Source organism: Acomys minous (genome assembly GCF_964271855.1).
Source record: "Acomys minous genome assembly, chromosome: 12".
NCBI lineage: Eukaryota > Metazoa > Chordata > Mammalia > Rodentia > Muridae > Acomys > Acomys minous.
In genome coordinates, this window is record NC_140493.1 from 104,409,952 (window position 1) to 104,430,218 (window position 20,267).

The 20,267-nt window shown below is 43.6% G+C and overlaps 1 long non-coding RNA gene across 1 annotated transcript in view; it reads right to left on the reverse strand.

Moving 5' to 3' along the window:
* Positions 1-214: 214 nt before the first annotated feature.
* Positions 215-20,267, reverse strand: part of LOC311578283 — a 150,583-nt gene continuing 130,530 nt past the window's right edge. Inside the window, exons 11-12 of the long non-coding RNA XR_014772811.1 lie at positions 1,013-1,099; positions 215-411 (exon numbers count right to left, since the gene is read on the reverse strand). This is a non-coding gene — a long non-coding RNA (uncharacterized lncRNA). The remainder of the gene's footprint in view (positions 412-1,012; positions 1,100-20,267) is intronic.

A 20,267-nucleotide genomic window follows, 5' to 3' on the forward strand; every position in this document is an offset into this window, starting at 1 on the left:
CTAATTAACTTCTAAAATGACATTTTCATTTGTACCATTGGTGGAGATTTGAACTCAGATCCTCGCCAATGGGAAGCAGCTGTCCTAATAGCTCCAGTCCCAGTGCGGTCCCTAATTCTCCTAGCTTACCCTCAACATAAATGTGTGATTACTCGCAGGTTTATGGGGCTTCTCAGTTACTATAAAAACAAACCATTACCAGAAATTGGCATTTTTGATTTATTTTATTTATTTTATTTTTATAACATATACCCTATTCTCCATATTTTCCATATGTTTGGGGGCTCGTCCAAGGCATTACAGAGCAATCAACACCTTGCCTTCACCTCCTAAGGGCGATGTGACGAACAGGAAGATTCTGTGACTCTGTCCTGGCTTGTCCATATTTCAGGCTGTGAGAATCTTGAGTACCTTTTAGGAAGAGATGAGAGAGCAAGGTAGTCGGTGGGCAGAAAGAGTCAGGACAGAGACATACGGGATTGCTCCTCGGTCAGCGCCTAAGCACAGACACAAAACCTCACCATTTTTGTGAGATCTGGCATTCAAAAGAGATTAGAGACCTGGAAATGGAATGAGGGGCTTGAAAGTGATTTATCATACAGAACTCTCTCTTCTACTGGTGATGGCATATGAGGTCTAGATACTTCTTGCCCCTTACTTACAAATCACCCAAAATGGGAGGGAGTTCTGGTGCATTCATGAAAACACACGTGCCTCCAAGGAGTAGTCAGAATTGTGTTGATGAGACAAAAATGACAACCCCTCCTGTCGCACCAGGGGCAGAGCAACCTGTGGTCCGGGGCAGTTGAATATACCCCTCAGCCTTCATTCTCTTCCACCACCCTTGATCCTCAGCATTTGTTCGAGGTACCTGTGAGATCTCAGTGTAGACCACCATTTCTTGTTGAGTTATCTGCCAAGACTCACCATATAAACAGAGGGGGAAAGAAGAGAAGGCAGGCTGAGGGAAGAAAGGAGAAAAGAGGAGTTCGAGAAAGAGAGAGACTTTTACCTTCCACACTTAGGCTTCCCAATCCCCCAGCTTTATGAGGACAGCTTTGCCCCCAAAGAGCTCCACAAATGGTCTTGCTCCTTTCTCCTACAACAAGGACATGCCTCCTAAGCAATGTGGGCTTGCCAAAGGAGCCCAGGGCTCTCACAATCACTGTCTCCACGTTCCTGCTCATCCAGAATGCTCTTTCTGCCTTGCTTCATACGGGTGTGTTCACTGACCCTGTCTGTACAGGGCACAGACTCATATCCCCCTACCCTTGAACTGCCCCCCTCATACCACCAGACAGATCTGCATATCAAAGCATTAAAAAAAAAGTCTGAAGTTAAACAAGCCAGACGGGTCCATCATAGGACACCACAGTACATAATCCAACAGTGGGATCCAACTTCCTGGCATCAAAATCCCATGATCTGATCCAACATCCCCGAGGAAGTTGTTCAGTGGTAGTGTCTTCATCCTTAGGCTCAGCCCTCTGCCCTGCTTTCTGTGGCTTTCTTTCAATGGCCGGTTTCCAACCTCTTCCTTCACGTGCCTGTTTATTCCTTTCTTGTACAAAACAGCTCCTCCTTTGTGTCCACTCCTTCAAAGGCATCTAGCCTTACCTTAATTTCTTTAAATGTTTTTTCACTTTTCTTCATTTGTGTGTGCATATATGTCTGTGTGCGTGAGTGCCAAGGGTGTGTGGGTATCCTTAGAGGCCAGAAGAGGCTGCCGGAGTCCCAGGAGCTGGAGCTCCAGGTGGTTCTCAGCTGGCTAATGGAGGTGCGGTGAACACAGTGGGTCCTCTGGAAGAGCAGCAAGCACTGGGAACTGCTGAGGCATCTCAGCAGCCCTGCACCTTAGCTTTCTAAAAGTGCACTGAGGTGGCTCTGGAAGGCAGAGATGATTTTACTGTGAACCACAGTCTGGTTTGTGGGTATATCAAGCTTCCTGGCGATCTTTACAAATCAATGCAGATAAGGTGAAGCTTTGAACAGACAGCATCCTTCTGATAGCATCCTTGGAAAGCAGGGCGGTCAAAAGTTTGTTTGCCTGTGAGTGCCTTGTGAGTGCCTTTGGGTTTGGTGACAGCGTATCACCTAGTAATTCTCTCAAGAGCATCCATCCTCTCTCTCTCTCTCTCTCTCTCTCTCTCTCTCTCTCTCTCTCTCTCTCTTTCTCTCTCTCTCTCTCTCTCTCTCTCTCTCTCTCTCTCTCTCTCACACACACACACACACACACTTTTGTTTAAATATTCTTTTAAAATCCCCCCCCAACTGAGTGTGCAGCACTAACTCAGTCAAAGTGTTTTCTGTGCAAACATAAGGACCTGCGATGAACCCCAGAACCTATGTAAAGAAACCCCAGAAAGGCAGCGGCACAAGGATCTCTGAGGTCTCTGAGTCGCCAAACAGCCTAAGCTAATGTGTGAGCTCCAAGGCCTAAGGAAAGCCTCTGTCTCAAAAAAAAAAAAAAAAGCTCAGTGGAGCCTCAAGCAGTGGTGCATGTCTATAATCCCAGCACCCAAGGAGGAAGAGGCAGGTGGATCTCTGTGAGTCCGAGGCTAACCTGGTCTACAAAGCAAGTCCAGGATAGCCAAGACTACACAGAGAAACCATGTCTTGAAAAACAAACAAACAAAGGAAAAGCACTGTGGGCTGTGGAGATGCACTCACTGATTTAAAAGTGTGGGCTGCTCCTGCAGAGTGCCTGAATTCAGGTTCCAGTATCTACACTGAACAGCTCACAATTACCTGTAACTCCAACTCCAGGGCATCCATTGCCTCTGGCCTGTGCTGGAACATGCACTCACACATACACAGACACACACCCCCACACACACCACTTACACAATACACACCACTCACAAACATCAAATACACACACACTAAACCTTTAAAAATATAAAAACAAAGACTAGCATTACTAATAGCAGAGACTAGAAGAGCCTAAAACGTGGCAAAGAAGACGCAGACCGTGAGCCAGGTGTGGATTGAAAAGGCACTCTGTCCCTGGGAGGTGCCTTCCTGAAACACTCCCAGGCTTCTAATCCACCCCTCTGAGGATTCACAAAGTAGCCCATGTCAGGGTGTGAACACACAGAAGACCTCAGTTCCTTTTCAAGGTTTCCCCCTGAGGTCTCCAGATTCTCCAGATCTCCCAAATAGTGCCCTACCCTTCCCTCTTCCTCCAGTGAGTCACCACCATCTTCCATGAGACGGTGGCTTTGGAGAAAGCTGTCCACAGACACTCCTTCAGTGCACGGGACAGAGCCTCAAGTCAACTTGTGGTGAAACCTTGGATGCCAAATGCAACCAATTACAGGAGTCCCCATCTACCACAGCCAGCATCTGTGTGGAAGATTATACCCACCGAATAGCTGTAGGGCCAGAGACAGAGACCACTGAGATTTTAGGAAAGCCTTTTCCTACTCTGTCATTATGCTACTACGTGATAGCCTGGCATAAACTGGTGTGCATGACAAAGACACTACGTCCAATGGACATGACCTAGAGTCACTTGGGAAAAGGGAATATCAATTGAAAAACTGCCCCTCAAGTGTCTGGGGTGACTATTTATATGCCGGGGAGAGGGAGGACCCAGTCCACTGTGGGAGGCATCATCCCTGAGCAAATTATCCTGAGCCGTGCAACTCAAGTACCGGAGGAGCCCGTCAGCAGGTAGCATCCCTCCATGGTTTCTGCCTTACTTTCTGCTGGGTTCCTGTCCTTAACTTAAACTTAAATAAGCCTTGTCCTCCTCAGGCTGATTTTGGTCAGCGTTTATGACAGCAACGGGAAAGCAAACCAGAACAGATATATAAGGTTTTTTTTCTCCCAAGGTTGTCCTTTTGAAGTACGCATAGCCATTTTCTCATGTCTAATCAGCTCTCATTCATTCAGCTTCACCTGGAATCCTACGAAATCTTTGCCAGTGTTCCAGTTCAACTGCCTCTGTCTTCCGGGATCAGGAGTCTGTCTACAAACGAACAAACATCTACTTTTTTTTCTTGTTTTAATGACCTCCTGTTCTTTAAAATACAAATGTAAAATGTTCAATGTGTGCTCTTGACACACTGTTACATCTGTATTTACACTACACTGAAGGGGCGGGAGAGATGGCTCAGCAATTAAAAGGAGCCTGGATCAGTTTCCATCACCCATGTCAGGTGGCTCACAACTACTTGTAACTACAGCTTCAGGGGATCAGACGCCCTCTTCCACAGGCACCTACACTCACATGCACACACCCACTCTCAGATAAATATATACATATAATTAAAAATAAAAAAAACCATTTAAAATCTATTATACTGTACATCTTATTACTCTTTCTAGAACATTCTTTGATATCAGCTGTTGACAAGGTATTCTAATTTTTTTTTTCTAAAACAACAACAAAAACCCAACTTGTTTCTTTGTTTGTTTTTGAGATGGGGTTTCTCTGTATAGCCCTGGCTATCCTGGAACTCACTCTATAGACCAGGCTGGCCTTGAACTCAAAAGATCTGCCTCCCTTGTGCCTCCTCAGTGCTGGGATTAAAGATGTGTGCTACCACTGCCAGGTAGTATTCAATTTTCAAAGGCTAACCCGTATTTTTCTCTTCAAGGTCCATCGAAACCTTCAGATATGTCTAATTCTCCCTCCCTCCTGATTTTCTTTTAGTTTTTGGTAATGTTCATTTGCTTTTAGTATTTGTGTGTACGTCGAGGAAGGGAGACTGTTGGACTGTGCAGGTCATCAGGCGCAGACTGCTGAGCCACTTCGCTCACCCAACACGTCTCCTACTTTTAGTCTCGTCTTCATCATTATATGTATCCTGTCATAAACTATTTTCCTCTTGGACAAATACCTTGACTCCCACAGCATACAGTAAGTTCCTGCTGTGTTTTTCAGTTGTGAGAGTCTGCACTCTGTACTCAATTTCTGGAAGCTTACAGGGCTTTTCATACGCTACTTCACTCTCAAAAGGATAGTGAATCTTGGCTGGGGAATGGCTCAGTGAGTGAAGTGCGTGTCATGCAAGTGTGCCTGAGTTAGGATCTGCAGAGCCAGATTGGTAGAACCCACCTCTAATCCCTGCTCTTCTGTGCTGAGCTGGGAAGTCAAGGCAGGAGAAAGTCAGAAGCTCGCACAGGCCAGCAAGTCTGGCATGCACAGCAGCAAACAGCAAGAGATCCTGTCTCAAATGCAGTGGAAGGCAAAAACCAACACTGGAGGTTGACCTCCACATGCGTGCTGTAGTAGACCTGTGTGTGTGTGTGCGAGCCTCTGTGTGTGAGTGTGTATGCATACAGACACACGAAATTAAAAAGAAATAACTTCAAGTCTAAACTATCCCAATGTCATTGCTGCTTATGAGAGCTACATCATTTCAGTTATTTATAGAAATTGTATGTTTCTCAACTTCCTTTGTCTATGCCCCTTTTTCCTAGAAGTTACATTTTTCTTAAAGCAGCGGATGAAAAAAAAAATGAGAACACGCATGTGCAAGAATGTAGCTGCTTGTGTTTTCTCATCTCAGAGCCGAGGTCGAGGCAGTGCATACAGGTCAGAGAGTTAAAGGATCCCATTTGAGATATAATATATTTTCAATCTTTTGCCAAAAGGATACTTAAAACGTTCACGAAGGGAATTCTCGGAAGCTGAAAGGTTTCCCCATCCAGAAAGGGCTAGGAGCCCCCCTGAATTAAAGCTTCCGACTTCAAGCACGGGGCTGCCCTTGATTAAAAACAAATGGAACATGTGCTACAGAGTACGGTTTTCCTTGATTTATGGTTTGGAAAATTAAGTTACTATTACTTATGAGGCTTGGAAGCAAAGGCCCAATGCTATAGCTAATTGAGAGTCGAGAAGGGGGATAGCCGAAAATTGGGAAAATATATTTTAGAGAATAGCCGAGTGAAGACATCGGGGTATGTAATTAAATGGCTTTTTAAAAAGTCACACGCTCAACAATTTCTTATATGAAACTGTTGGAATGTGTTGGCTTATTAGCTGAGCTTCCGCATTGGCTCCGTCGGGCAGGGTGCCTCTTGAATCGCCCTGCACCTTCGACTGGCTGTGGTAAACGTGAACGCTCCATCTTCAGTTGTCTTAGGTACCGTGTAGTTGTTTAGGAGGCAAAACTCCACCGACTGATCTCCAAAAACTAAAGGTGATTTAAAATTCAAGTGACAGCAAGGTTTGGGTGAGTTCACCAAGTATCTTCTCCCCATGAGACAAACTCCCACTCAATCCCAAGGAAAACCCTTGTTGTCTTAGGAGCTGGGGACTAGAAAGTTCTTGTGAGGAAGGGCAAGATGCTAGAGGATGTGGGAGGGAAGAAATGGCAGTCTCCCTGCCACAGGCTTTTAGATTGGGGTAAATCCATGCCCTCAGTGTCTCCAAAATCTGCAAAGCAGAGAACATAAGGTCACTATCTCACATGACATAGCCATAACTGTATGATTGATTGGTAATGGGTGTAGGGACACTGCATTTTTTTTTTTTTTTTTTTTTTTTTTTTTTGCTGGACAATCAAATCTTGGAGCTTGATGTCATTTGTTAGAGGCAGCCACTAAGCATTTGATAAATTGAAGTGCCATGATTATTAACATTAGTAGGAAGTAATAATAATAAGACATACTTTTGATATCATAAAACTTGGCCCCTAGGGATGAATGAGTGTAGAATTGACAAAAATATAAGGGTCATTTTTCGATGGAAAATAATTTCAACTCCTTAAGACACTAAAAGAATATTTCAGTTTTAATTTAACATGATTTGTTCTATAGTTGAGCCTTTCACTGGGGCTTTTTTTTTTTTTTTTTTTTTTTTTTTTTTTTTGGTCTCCTGGGGGACATTTGGCAAATCTCTGGGACATTCTGGTTATCACAACCGGCAGGAAGTTGCCACTGGTAGAGGAAGAGGTTGGGTAACCATCCCACAACGATGGACATCTTCTTCTTTCTTTCCTAGGAAAAAGCTATTCAATCTAAAATACCATGAGTGCACAGAGACTCTGCCTGTGCAGTCTTTTCCTAATTAATTACATAGCTCATTAATTCACTAAGTGACAATTTATTCACATCTTGGCAGTTTGCAAATTGAAGCGTTTCCTACCGATTCCATTAAACAGAGTCTATAAAGATCAATTTGTATATGCCTTTTGTTTGTTTGTTTGTTTGTTTGGAAAGGAAGTTTTTCTTTATTTCTCAAGTGATCTTCCTCTCTCAACCTCCCAAGCATTGGCTACCAGTGTCTTGGATACATACAAAGTCTTTAGGAATGCTTTGTTACTGAAGATAAGATAAAGTTGTATAGATTCATACAAAATAATAATAAAATAAAACCCTAGTAACCTTAACATCCAGAAGGGAAAATTTTTGTGAACACTTAGGCTGGCTTTCACCACAATCAGAACTCAGTAAAGTCTTCCTGAAGAAAACTTCACTTTTGTTTTGTTTTTAACCTATCATGTTTTTAAAAGACTCACTATGTAGTTGAGGCTTGCAATCCCCTGCCTCAGTCTCCTTAGTAATGTGATAATTCTTGGTCTTGGATGAGAGGTCTTTTTTTTTCTTTAACCAGTTAGTCAAAATAGACAAAGAGGTGGCACATTAAGGATTTCTGTAATTACTTAAACTACACCAAGCTAAGTCTTCTAAGTTTCCATAATTTCTTTCAAATAAACTGATTTTATCAAGGTGAAATTTCTTTCCCAAAGATACTAGACTTTCATCTTACCCTACTTAAGAGAATCATTTTATTTCTTGCTTTTATTTTTTTTTTCAGTGCTGGGGCCCTTGCACAAGCCAGGACAGCAGTCTACCCCTGAGCTATAGGCAAGCCCAGAACTGAGTTTTAAAAGATCACCTGCTTCTAAGAATGTATAACTTAGCTGAAAGAAATGATAGGCTGATGGCATTTTTTCATCACAGACCTGGCTCTCTTTTGGTGAAATATTCCTTTCTAAGTAAAGAAATATCTATGTGACCTTCAGAGTAGTGTTCCAAGAGATGCTGGTCCCAGGGACCCCCATTTCCCGATCAATCAGTAGCAAAGAGGAATTAGCAAAGAGGAAGCCTCCCCCAAAGCTAGGTAGCCAAGGGTTGCAAGGATCTTCTACACCAGCTAACAAGAGCTGTCAGGAACCTTGAGAGACCCCAGAGACACAAAGCACATAGCTAATGAATTTTGTGGTCACAATTCCTCCCACTCTGGCTCCAGTATATCTTAGTATACTGGCTGCCCGTCCTCAGGTCTCTCGCTTCCTGGGTGTTCTGGACACGAATGTGGAGTAAGGTGGGGATGAAGAGAGAAACCACAGCAACTGTGGGAGAGAGAGGGGGAGGGGGCTCTAGATAGACACAAACCAGGGAAACCAACAGCCAGAGACAGATGATCTGGGACAGACACACGTAGACTCTCCCCAAAGAGTCTCAGACATGTCGGCAGAGACTCGTCTGTAAGCCACAGTAGTTGTGTTCGGTGTACCCACATTTGCGGAAACACATCTCAAAAATCAGAAGTCATTCTCTTTCAATTGTTGATTTCAGGATAATACGTGTGTGTGTGTGTGTGTGTGTGTGTGTGTGTGTGTGTATACATATATGTTATATGTGTAGGCAAATATCCATAATCTCAGACAGACCCACTCCTAGTCATTCACTTTATCCATCAAGGCCTCACCTCTTGAGGTCCACAACCTCTCCCAAAAACAGCACACCAGCTAGGGACTAAGAACTTAGTCCCCCCCCCCCATGGGGACATTTCACCGTCACACAGGTGAGATTCCCAGGTTCCTCTACCCCATCGCCATCCTGGGATTATGAGAAGACGTGGAATCGGAGCAGAGTCCAGGACCTGGGTGCGCCTCAGCGATGAAGTGCTCTGCTTGGCATGCGTGAGGCCCTGGACTCAGCCACACACAGCGCCAAATAGAAGGAAGTGGTAGAGGCAGAGTTTGTGACTCACACATCCTGTTCAGCCATCAGTCGCCCATCCATTCGGCGCCTATAATCCTACAATGCAGATGGTCAGGATCCCTGCCCTTACACTAAACACCAAAACAGGGGAAGCAGACCAATTAAGAAAGACGGTCAAAGAGGAAGTAGAGATAAACACAGGTTGCATGGAAAGGTAGAGAAGAGCAGTCTCAGAGCCAGCAGCTGGAAGCTTGTCTGACCTAGACACTGCAAATTAAAGGCATACCGCTGAATTTGAATACACTTAACGCATGAACTCTGCTGGTGGGTATGGTCCCCATTCTTCTTCTATGTGCATGTATACTGCAAAGACTTCTGGGAACATCTGAAACATTCACCAGGAGAAGAAGACATGATGTCTGAGGTGGATAACCTTGACTATCCATTAGCCACAGTGAGTAGTCAAAGGATCCACAGAGGACCAAGAATTTTCTGACCTCAGCCCCATGGCCCCTCACTATCCACAGTAGTCTAGAGTGCTAGTCCCGGGGTCACAAAAGCAGGTGAGGTGTCCCTGCCGCTCACAAGCTGCAGCATTCAGGAGAGTGGACCCTGCACTTCACCTGGGAAGCACAGCAAAGTTGGCCCTGGTGAAGGGGGCCCCCGGTGGGCCGGCACTGCAGGCATGAGCTCAAGAGAATTGGCCCTGCCACTTGTCTACCATGAGGTTGAGTAGGCTCGGGGGTGATGTCCTCCCCTACTTCATGCCCCACCACTTGTGGTAGTCATGAGAGCTGGCCCCGAGGGCAGGAGAGCTATCCCTGCCCCTCACTGGATGTAGCACTCAGGAGAAAGGGCTGTGTACCTTGCCTGGGTAATACAATGGAGCTGGTCCTGATGGCAAAGGCTTGGATGAGCTTTCCTGCAGGCATAAGAGAGGAAGAGCTGGCCCTAATTACTGCTGATAGCAGCACTGGGTGGCCTAGCCTGGGAGCAGTGCTGGAGAGCTTTCCCTGGTGGTACGGATAAGGGAGAGCCAGTGGGTTGACCAGCTCAGTTACCACCCAAGCCCCAATTCGGGGCTCTGAATTGGCCTTCCCCAAAATCCATATCATCTGCAAATGGTTGGGACATATGAAACAGCCATTCCTGCTAATCTAAAGCTGTAGGATCTCCATGACACAGGGCAACAACAGGATAACCTGGAAGAGTCTTATTAAGGATCTAATATTGATGGTGTGACACCACAGACCTCAAACCAAACCAATGACTCATTGTAATGAGCATTTGTAAGTGTGTGACTAGAGGGATATACCATGGGGCACACTGTGACACACTGAAGCTTCCACTATGAGCTGTTTCCTATACTTTGTTTTGTTTTGTTTATGTTTTTGTTTGTGTGTTTTTAAATTTTCTTTGGGGAGGTGGAGTTGCAAGGTGGAGGGTGGATTTGAGGGAAAAGGGAGATGAGTTGAACTAGGGTGCATGACGTGAAACAAATAATCAGTAAAAAGGTTTTTGAAGCAAAGCTTTCTAAAAAAAAATTTAAAGAATCTTTTGAACAGAAGGGAGACATAAATGTTTGGTTTTTTTGTGGAGAAATCACATCGCATTCAGAATTGCCAGTGATCAGAAAAAAACATCTTAGACAGCTAAAATTAAATTAATCACACATATATAATTTTTGGTCTTGTGCTACTATTGAATAATAACATCCCAGAAGCCTGCAGCTTTGCTCTTCCTTTGTAATATGGGGTGTGGATAAGAATCCAAAGACAAAACATAAGATATCCAACCAAACTTGAATCTCAAATACACAATGAAAAATTTAAAGTATATATCTTAATCATTGCTGGGAGAACATACTTACATATTTTTAAAGTTGCTTATTTGAAATTCTAAAATAACATCTTCTTTTTTCTATTTTATTTGTGAAATCAGCAGTTCCAATAACCCCCATTCCTGAAAGGACCTCAAAGCTCCCCCTGAACCTTTATGGGATGTGCAAGTTGAAAGTTATTAGCTGCTTCTAGGAAGCCAAAAGAGTGAGCGCACACAATGGCTTTATTAGCCCACACATCTCTTCCTGTTCAGCACCTAGCCCATTCTCCAGCCTCTGACATCAGGCCTTAGGAACATCCCACTCTCTGACCTTGGGTTGCTCTCTCAGAAACCCCAGGATCAAGTCAGAGGGAGAGTGGGTGGTGGTTGGACTGGTAGCCCTGAGAAGCTGGAAGGCAAGCGGAAGAGAGCAGGTAGGAAAAGTGCCCTTCAACTGTCAACAGCACATCGGTAGCTTGCGAGCAGGGACTCAGTGATGAGCCAGCTACTGAATTCCAGACAAGTATGACAATAAACCATGCCAATTGTCTTGCTTCACCAATGACTTCCTACACAAGGAGGCTACTGGGAGTCGATTCTTCTGGAAGCACTTCAATCACACCACAATGAGTTGACTCCTCTATATCAAGTTTTTGCAAGAATAATGGTATCCCTTGGCCCTGCCAAAGAACACACACTAACAAGCTCAGGACCCGGGCACTAGCATCATCTCCCAAGCAGTGGACACTGCTAGAGAAGCTATTTCCCATCCTTAGTCTAGTCATGCTCCTTGAAGTAGCGTCATGGGAGCCCACTTCAGGGTGGCTGGAGAAGGAATGCTTAAATACCTCAAAGGTAGTCTGACTGCAGTGATCTCTCTCTCTCTCTCTCTCTCTCTCTCTCTCTCTCTCTCTCTCTCTCTCTCTCTCTCTGTGTGTGTGTGTGTGTGTGTGTGTGTGTGTGTGTGTGTGTGTGTGTGTGTGTGGTGTATGTATTCACATATCTACAAGTACACACGGTACCAGGGCTGGTGCATATGCATATTTATGCACACATCAGTCCATGAGTGTTCTTCCTCAGATATTACCCACCTTTTCTTTTGAAGACAGGGTGTCTCCCTGGTCTAGAACTCCCCAAGTAGGTTAGGCTGTCTGAAGAGCAAGTCCCATGGTCCTGTCTCCCCAGAGCTGGGATGATAATTATGGTCAGCCTTTAAAAAATAATATCCAAGCTAGGCAGTGATGGCGCATGCCTTTGATCCCAGCACTCAGGAGGCAGAGGCCAGCAGATCTCATGAGTTCGAGGACAGCCTGGTTTACAAAGCGAGTCCCAGGATAGTCAGGGCTACATAGAGAAACCTTGTCTCAAATAAATAAATTCACGTAGTAGTAGTAGTAGTAGTAGTAGTAGTAGTAGTAGTAGTAGTAGTAGTAGTAATAATAATAATAATAATAATAATAATAATAATAATAATAATAATAATAATATCATCCAGTTCTGAGGTTCAAAATCAGACTCTCATACTTGCAAGATAATTAGTTTACCGACTGAGCCATCTCCCTAGTCCTTGCTCTATGTTTCCAAACAGAGTTTACTTGTTGCATATTCACACAGATGGCCTGTCTTCTCCCTGAGTCCTTCAGGATTCAGAAGCAAGATCAGATATGTTCCTACACCAAAGACAGATTCACCACCTTGGTGTCTGAATCAGTGCTCACTCCATATTGAAGAAAACATCAAATCCAGTGACCAGAGAGGACATTGTGTTCACGCTTCCCACCACCCACCAACATCAGGAAACCAGACCACTTGGTGGGAAGGGTGCGTGCTCCCACATGGGACACCAGCAGCAGACTTAAGGTTCCTAAGTATGCTGTCAGCAGTTTCATGAAGCTCATGCAGAGAGCATGGAATCGGGTGGGGATGGCATTTCCTGGAGTCCTGATGTCACAGGAGTACCTTTTAATGAGTCCTCCCACTCTTTGTCTCAGAACTTTATTATCCCTACTCCCAAAGAGTCCCCACGGTCTAACAGAGAGATGTTGTTCTAAACTGAACGCATTGACTCCCCGACAACACACTCTAACCTTAGGCAACTCATATAAAGTCTTGAGACTCTGTTTCACCATCAATAAACCAGGAAGAATTCTATCAGCTCCTCCCAAGCTCCCAGGGTTGTTATAAGAGCCAAAATGTTGGGATCATCAACTCAAATGTAGTGAGACATAGAATTTAATGCATTTGGGGACATCATTCTGACAAGAGTATGAACAATCATGGACTGTGTCAGTAGGAACCTGACCTGTTGTCTCCCACATTTACAATCCATCCCAGCCTACAATTAGTATGCTTCAATCTTCTGCTGTCTTCCTGCCTGGATATTTTCTCAGACACCATCTCAACTTCATCTTCTGTTTGGATGACTTCTTCTTCTTCTTCTTCTTCTTCTTCTTCTTCTTCTTCTTCTTTTTCTTCTTCTTCTGTTTGGATGACTTCTTCTTCTTCTTCTTCTTCTCCCCCTCCTCCTCCTCCTCCTCCTTCTCCTCCTCCTCTTCCTCCTCTTCCTCCTGCCCCCTCCTCCTCCTCATGCTCCTCTTCATCCTCATCCTCCTCTTCTTCCTCTTCCTCTTTCAGTGGCATCCTCTACCTTCACCCCTAGTTCTCCTATAATCCATGCATTGTTATACATAATTTCCATAGAATTTCTTTCTTCCAACCTATTATGTGATTGATTATGTTTGCTAGAATTACATAGTATACATTAAACTGAAACGATAGATATATATAGAATTTGTTGCCTAATTTTTTGTGAGGAAGTAGTTATCTTTCTGGGGTTTTTTTTTTATTAAAATACTCCAGTCTTACTTAGCATAGTGTCTAGCACAGATATTTAAGAAACCATTTGATGAAGGATAAACTTATGCTTGTTCCTCATGCCAACCACATAAATTCATGTTCCTGAGTTGAGAATACAAGATCATTGACAATCTAAGATAATTTACATTTTAGCATAATCATATTCTACCCCATGTTTTACTTCTTTCATTAATAAACATACATTCTAGTTTACCTGAGTTCCCCATAATTTTAAATGTCCTACAGATTATATAAACCTTTTCTGTCCCGTTTCTTTTGCTTAGAACCCCCACTCTCAAAGCATTCTCCTTTCAAGTCCTTCAAATGTCACTTCCTCGAAGAAGCCCTTCTCAATTTTAAAACAAGGTTACAGCTTCTCCCTGCTTTAAACCCTGCATTGGTATGTGCCTTTAGCACATCTCTTTCATTTATGGGTTTCTTGAATTAGAATATAATTGTATCATTTCTCCCTTCCTTTCCCTCCCTCCAAACCCTTCCATGTATCCGACCCCTTTCAAATTCATGGCCTCTTTTCTTATATATATATATATATATATATATATATATATATATATATATATATACACATATATACATACAGATGAATACAGACTGATAGGTCCACTTAGTGCTGCTTGTATGTGTGTGATTCCAGATTGACCAATTGAATTGGAACAACTGATCAGGGGCCTCATCCCCAAGGACAACTAATTCTTCCCCTCTAGGTAGTCTTTAGCTGCCTGTAGTTCTTTGTGTATAGATGGGGCCTCCTGAGATCACTCTAGTTATTCAGGAGTTCTGTGAGTCTGCTAAAAAAAAAATGCCATGGCAAATGTCACCTGGTTTCAACAACTGGAATTTATTTTCTCATGCTTATGAAGGCCAGCATTCTGGGATGAGTTCCTGGGACTCCAGGTCATCTTGCCTCTGTGCATGCCTATATCTCCTGGAATAGCATCTTTTCTGATTCACTTGCCTCTTCACATACACAACACCCAAATGAAGCCATTTCTAAGCTACTGAATGTTAGGACTTCAATGTATGAAATTGAGAGAGGGACAGAATTCAGGCATGACAGAGTCTGTTACAGCATACCATATGTATTTTATCTTCAGTCTCAGCTTTAGGTCTGAAATCTCTGAAATATCAAGGGAGTCAACATCCACTGGAACCTTCTAGAACACAAGTTGCAAGTTGTCTAGTTGCTCCTCCAGAGGACCTGGGTGTGCGATTCCCAGCACCCACCTTCCCCTTTCACAACCATGTGTAACTCCAGTTTTAGGGGATCCAGCGCCCTCTTCTGGCATCTGCTGGTACCAGCTCTTTGTACCACTTCTCAGATCCTCACAGCCTGTCTTGTTGCCTTACCTTACTTGTGCAAATACATTCCTCTTTGATTAATTAAGGGAGGATCTGTGCTTCAAGTGTTTTGTGGAAATGAGAATAAATTAACCCCCTATCACCACTGGTAACAAACAAGCGCTCAGGCTGCTCTCAATGAGAGTGTCCTTGACAACTTGTGCTCAGTAGCTAAGAGCGCTTTCTGCTCTTCCCGAGAACTTGGGTGTGATTCCCAGCACCCACAAGCCTGTTAACAACCATGTGTATCTCCAGGTCTAGGAGACCCAATGCCCTTTTTCTAGCCTCTGCTGGTACCAGGTATGCATGTGGTGCACAGGCATACATGTAGGCAAAATATTCATACACATAAAGTAATTGGTGTGGTTAATAGGAAATATGGCCAATGATTATTATTAGCCTTCTACTTATTGTGGTGGCATTTTCTAACCCGCTATCATAATCAACAAAGACACAGACACCTGATAGACTTTAGAACAGCCTTATTTCACTTGGAGCATGGCATATATTACCTCCGGAACTATCCTTACCTCCCAAATCCCAATATCATGGCATCTGCTCTAAATAATTCCTATCTGGGCTACCTACAATCCATAATTCCAAAATACTTGCTAATTCTGGTCTGCTTTCCTCCAGCCATGCTGATCCGGCCATGTGTTTCTCTCCACGCTAACCCATCACAGCACTCCTGCTTTCTTCTTCCTCTGATACCTCTCTCTTCCTCCCAAGATCTTTCTCCCAAATCCTGCACACCTTCACCATGCCTACCTTCCTCCTGCCCTCCCCAGGTATCGGCTTTTTATTGGTCAAACAGGAATAATTTCTTAGGCAAGGTTTACACAACAAGGACAGGTATCAGTGAGAACGTGCTTGTCTGGCAGCAAACACATCTTGAGAGCCAGAACTTAGCATCAGAATACATATCACCAGACCAACCCCCAACTAATAACAACAACAACAACAACAACAGATTTTTTTCCCCTTTCAAATGGCTAAAATTGTGTATCTCCATCAAAGTGTGAAATACCACCATCCAACACAGGATTCAAACTTAGCAACTTCTCACTTCAAGAGTGCTAGAACTATTAGTTAGTTCTCAATATGGATGCTACAGGAGGCATCCTGCCTCTCTGGAAGGGTGGCTCAAGTTTATCACGTAAGCCAGAGATCTTATCTGTAGGAGTTCAATTGTCACTACACTCTTCAGAATTTACAGACAGATTCATGACCCCAATTTTCTGTCCCTGAGAAAACCCTTCAGCTCGTCTCTAAGACTGAGGCCACTGAAATGGCTGACATGTTAGAAACGTGAAGGTCACCTGGAAATCTATGCTTAGCAAACAATATCAACAAGAAGCTACTTCAGAAAAACAAGAACATTCAGAGTACAGACCATGGAGATGGCTGAGTGGAGAAGTGGCTTGGAAAAAAAGGAAAGAAAGAAAGAAAGAAAGAAAAAGATCCAGCAAGTGTCTGTAATCCTAGTGACACTTGGGCGTGTCCCAGTGACAAGATGGGAGACAGAAGAATCCCCCAGAAACTTCTGGGCCAGCTAGCTTGGTATACATAGCTGTGATCAACAGAAACCCCCATGACAAGCAAGGTGAAAGGCGAGGACCATCAGTGAGGCTGTCCTCTGACATCCACATGTGCGCTGTGGCACGCGCACAGCTCCTCACACTAACTTGCACTGTATTAAGACTAGGATGTAAGGCTTCCGGGAAAGGGAAAGGAGCTGATGTGAGTTTAAACCCATATCCTATTTCATCTGGCGTAGGAGTGCTGGGGAGAGAGAATTTGAGTAACCAACACATCACTTTGGGGCTTCAATACCCACAACTGTAAGGGGGAAAAAATGACAGAAAAAAAATCTAAATTATGCTTGAGGCTGGGCAATGACCTCCGGGGAACTTCTGTGTCAGAGCCCACCCAGTTCACAGAATCCCCACTGACTATGTCAGTAGGTACTTGGTCTAGACAAAGAACAAATGTCGCCAGTGTACCCACTTCTGTATGATGGTTAAAAGAAAAAGTCTAGGCTAGATCATTCCTCTGGGCAACCGTGACCTTGGCCAAGGTTCTCTTCTCCCCTCATTTGACTCCCACCTTGGAAGCAGAGACATTTAGATTCTTTCTTCATCAAGAGCTTCATGGTGATGACCACCCATGTGGCGACAGTGGAGGCATGCCAGTAAAGCGCCCATGCCCCTTAGATCGCACCATTGTCATCCCCTTGCGTACTATAAGGAGTGAGAGGTAAATTGGAAAGTTCATCAAGATATTGGACTCCATGGGTCACAGTAACAATGCCACACAGAAGGAAATTGGCTACACTGCCATCCCAAAAGATTTCCTATGTTCCTTAAGTATTCTGCTACCAATAAGCCTACTTTTAAATGGATTTATCCTAAAGCAAGAAAAACGTTAAGGTACCTCCACAGAAAATGCCAGGAGCTGTTGACGCAGGCGCGCCTAACTGCCCCTAGAAAAACCTGCTGGTTGCCATTCCTCATAGGTTGTATATCCTCTGCCTGCAGACAGTAGTCAGTATCACAGAAGCCACCTGTCCACCTGCTCTGAGGCTGGGTCAGACCAGAACAAAGTCTGTTTAGAGACTTGCACAGGAGTTGATGCTGGCTTTTCTCCTGTCCTCTTGGTAAGTCTCATCCAGGTCTAAGTGTCTTGGGCAAATTTGCTCATTAAGAGCTGTGCCACTAAAGCTTTCTGAAACCCAGAGACTGAAAGAATCACGTTAAGTTAGAAATCTATGAATGGAAGCATGCCGGCTGGTCAATATCAACTGTTTAGCCACGGGGTTATGGAAATGTTAGTAATTTGCAATGTGATTTGTTTGAATTGGGGTAACATTTCTAAGTTCTTCATGATACAGCACGTATTAGGACTTGGTTCCTGTTTAGTGCTGCCATGGTTTCCACATGAAATATCCCCCTTTTAAAAAAAATACAGCTATTAAAGGCATCAAACCCTATCTGACAGTGCTACTGTGGAACAGTCTAGAAGATTTGTATTTGGAGCCAAGCAGGAAGAAGCTTATCACTAGTGATGTATCCTTGGAGACTGTGTCTTATCCTACATCTTTCTCTGTCTCTGCCTCCGTTTCCTGCCCACCATGGAGCCAACAGCCTCTGCCACATGTTTCTGCCACCAGGACATCCTGTCTCACCACAGCCTGGAACCAAAGGAGTCACAGACTTGGAACTGATCTTCGTGAAACTGTGTGTGCGAACCAAAATTAATCTTTCCTGCCCTTGTTTGTTAGGCGTTTAATTCTAATTTTGAGAAAGTCTGGTTAACACAGTGCTGAAGAAATCCTAGTGTGTGGGACACTTCATGGTTTGTTGATGTAGTCACCAATCATGGTCGTTTGACCTTTTAATATTTTTTCTTGGCCATTTGGAATAATGCTACCAGATTCACAAGGAGCTTCGTGTAGATAAACGTTTTCATTTCTCCTGGGCAAACATCTAAAGGTGAAATCATTGTATCAGTAGTAAATTTATGCTTATGTTTAGAAAACAATGACAAAGATGTTTTCCCAAAAGGCTCATCACTGGGTCCCTCTACCCTGCCCGTCATGTGGAGATCATGTAACCCACATCCTGCTTAGCAGTTATTTTCTCTCTTTATTATGCAGGTAAGAGTTTTGAAGCTCATATTACCTTTGGAGTTGCTTGGGTCCAGATGCTATTCTTCATATGAATAAACACATGCAGTAAAAAAATAAATATTCTCAGTGGTCTCACAAGATGGCTCAGTGGGCAAAGAAGCTAGCTTACCACCAAGTATGACAACCTGAGTTTCATTCCCGGAACCCACAGAACAGAAGGAAAGAGCCAACTCTACCAGATTGTCTCTGAGCTCCACATAAACACTATGATGTGCATGCACACATGGACAAATACAAATAAATGTTTAAAGACCACAAATGATAAATTATTATAACTGTGTGCAAACTTACACACCTCTCATAATTGATTAATTATGATTAACAAAGGACATGTATGTTGTAATGAGGAACTGTCAATGCAGTTTTTTGTTGTTGTTGTTTTATTGGTTGCTTATGGTACAATAGGCAACCAACTTTTAGTTTCTGCCAAAAAGAGAAAAAGAAAAAGTAACCAACAAGTAAATGAAAGCATAAACAAACAGTGTTTTTGCAACAGTCAGACAGATGGACACACCAAAAATATGCAACCTGGTGTTTCTAAAAAGGAAATAAAATTTGCTGAAGACAGTGGCAGCAAAACCTGGGCTGGGAGCCTAGGTCTGCTGCTCCTCTCAGTGTTGACCAGCGGCCTTGCCAAAACGAAAAGGTCAGTTAACTTAGTGGAAAAACTGTTGAAGGGAAAAATATATATATATATTATGGAATTTCTTGCTCAGACCACTGACTATTTTTCAAGAGAAAAGCAGTTAGGACCCACAACACAAGTGTTAGGCATTGCTACCACATAGCAAAAACTCACTCCTTGCTAAGCGGAGTTATTTCTTGGGGTGTGCCATTTGGGGGAGAGTATTGGGACATACAACAATTAGAAGAAGGATGAACATTACAATAGATAAAGTGCCTATGCCCGTTAGGGAGAATGTGTTCATTTAAGCCACATGGGAAAGTAGCAGATATCACAGATTCACCAAATGGAGTCTAAGATCTTCCTCTTTGGAAAGCCTGGTCTACGTGATGCTCTTTCCACTTTCTTTTGGGACACTGAGGGCTGTTTTTCTCATGAGTACAATATCCAACTTCAGCCAACACGGAGCAGAAACGATGGCCGACTCTTTAGCACATATTTCATTCAAATGGACTCCAGGCACCCCACTTCTTAGAACAACCCATTTGGGTAACTATTTTCTCACAGTGTCACACAACTAAGGATACTGAAAATGGGAGGCAACAGATTGAGGCATTGAAAGGGGAAGAGTCACATGATAATTTAAGAAATGAGACCACAGACTCTTGAAGACAAGAAAGCAGAGCTGCTAACATTCCAGGTTTGTGATGTCGTTAGTCACACCATTAAGCTCAGTGTTACTGTTGGGGTGTCCTCTCCTTCCCCCCCCCCCACACCTCAATCCAGAACTTTTCCAGGTTCAGTCAATGTCAGAGCCATCAGGCCAAGTGCTATTCTCGGCTCCCATGGTTTCCTTGTTTTACAGGTTCAGCCCAGACAGGAAACCACCCAGTCTGGGAGGATTCTGCTAGCTCCCAGAAGAGCACGCACACTCAGGTACAAGCCCTTCATGATGGCAGCAGATGCTTCAGCCAAGCCCACATTGCTTCGGAAGTAAATGAGCAGTTGTTTCAA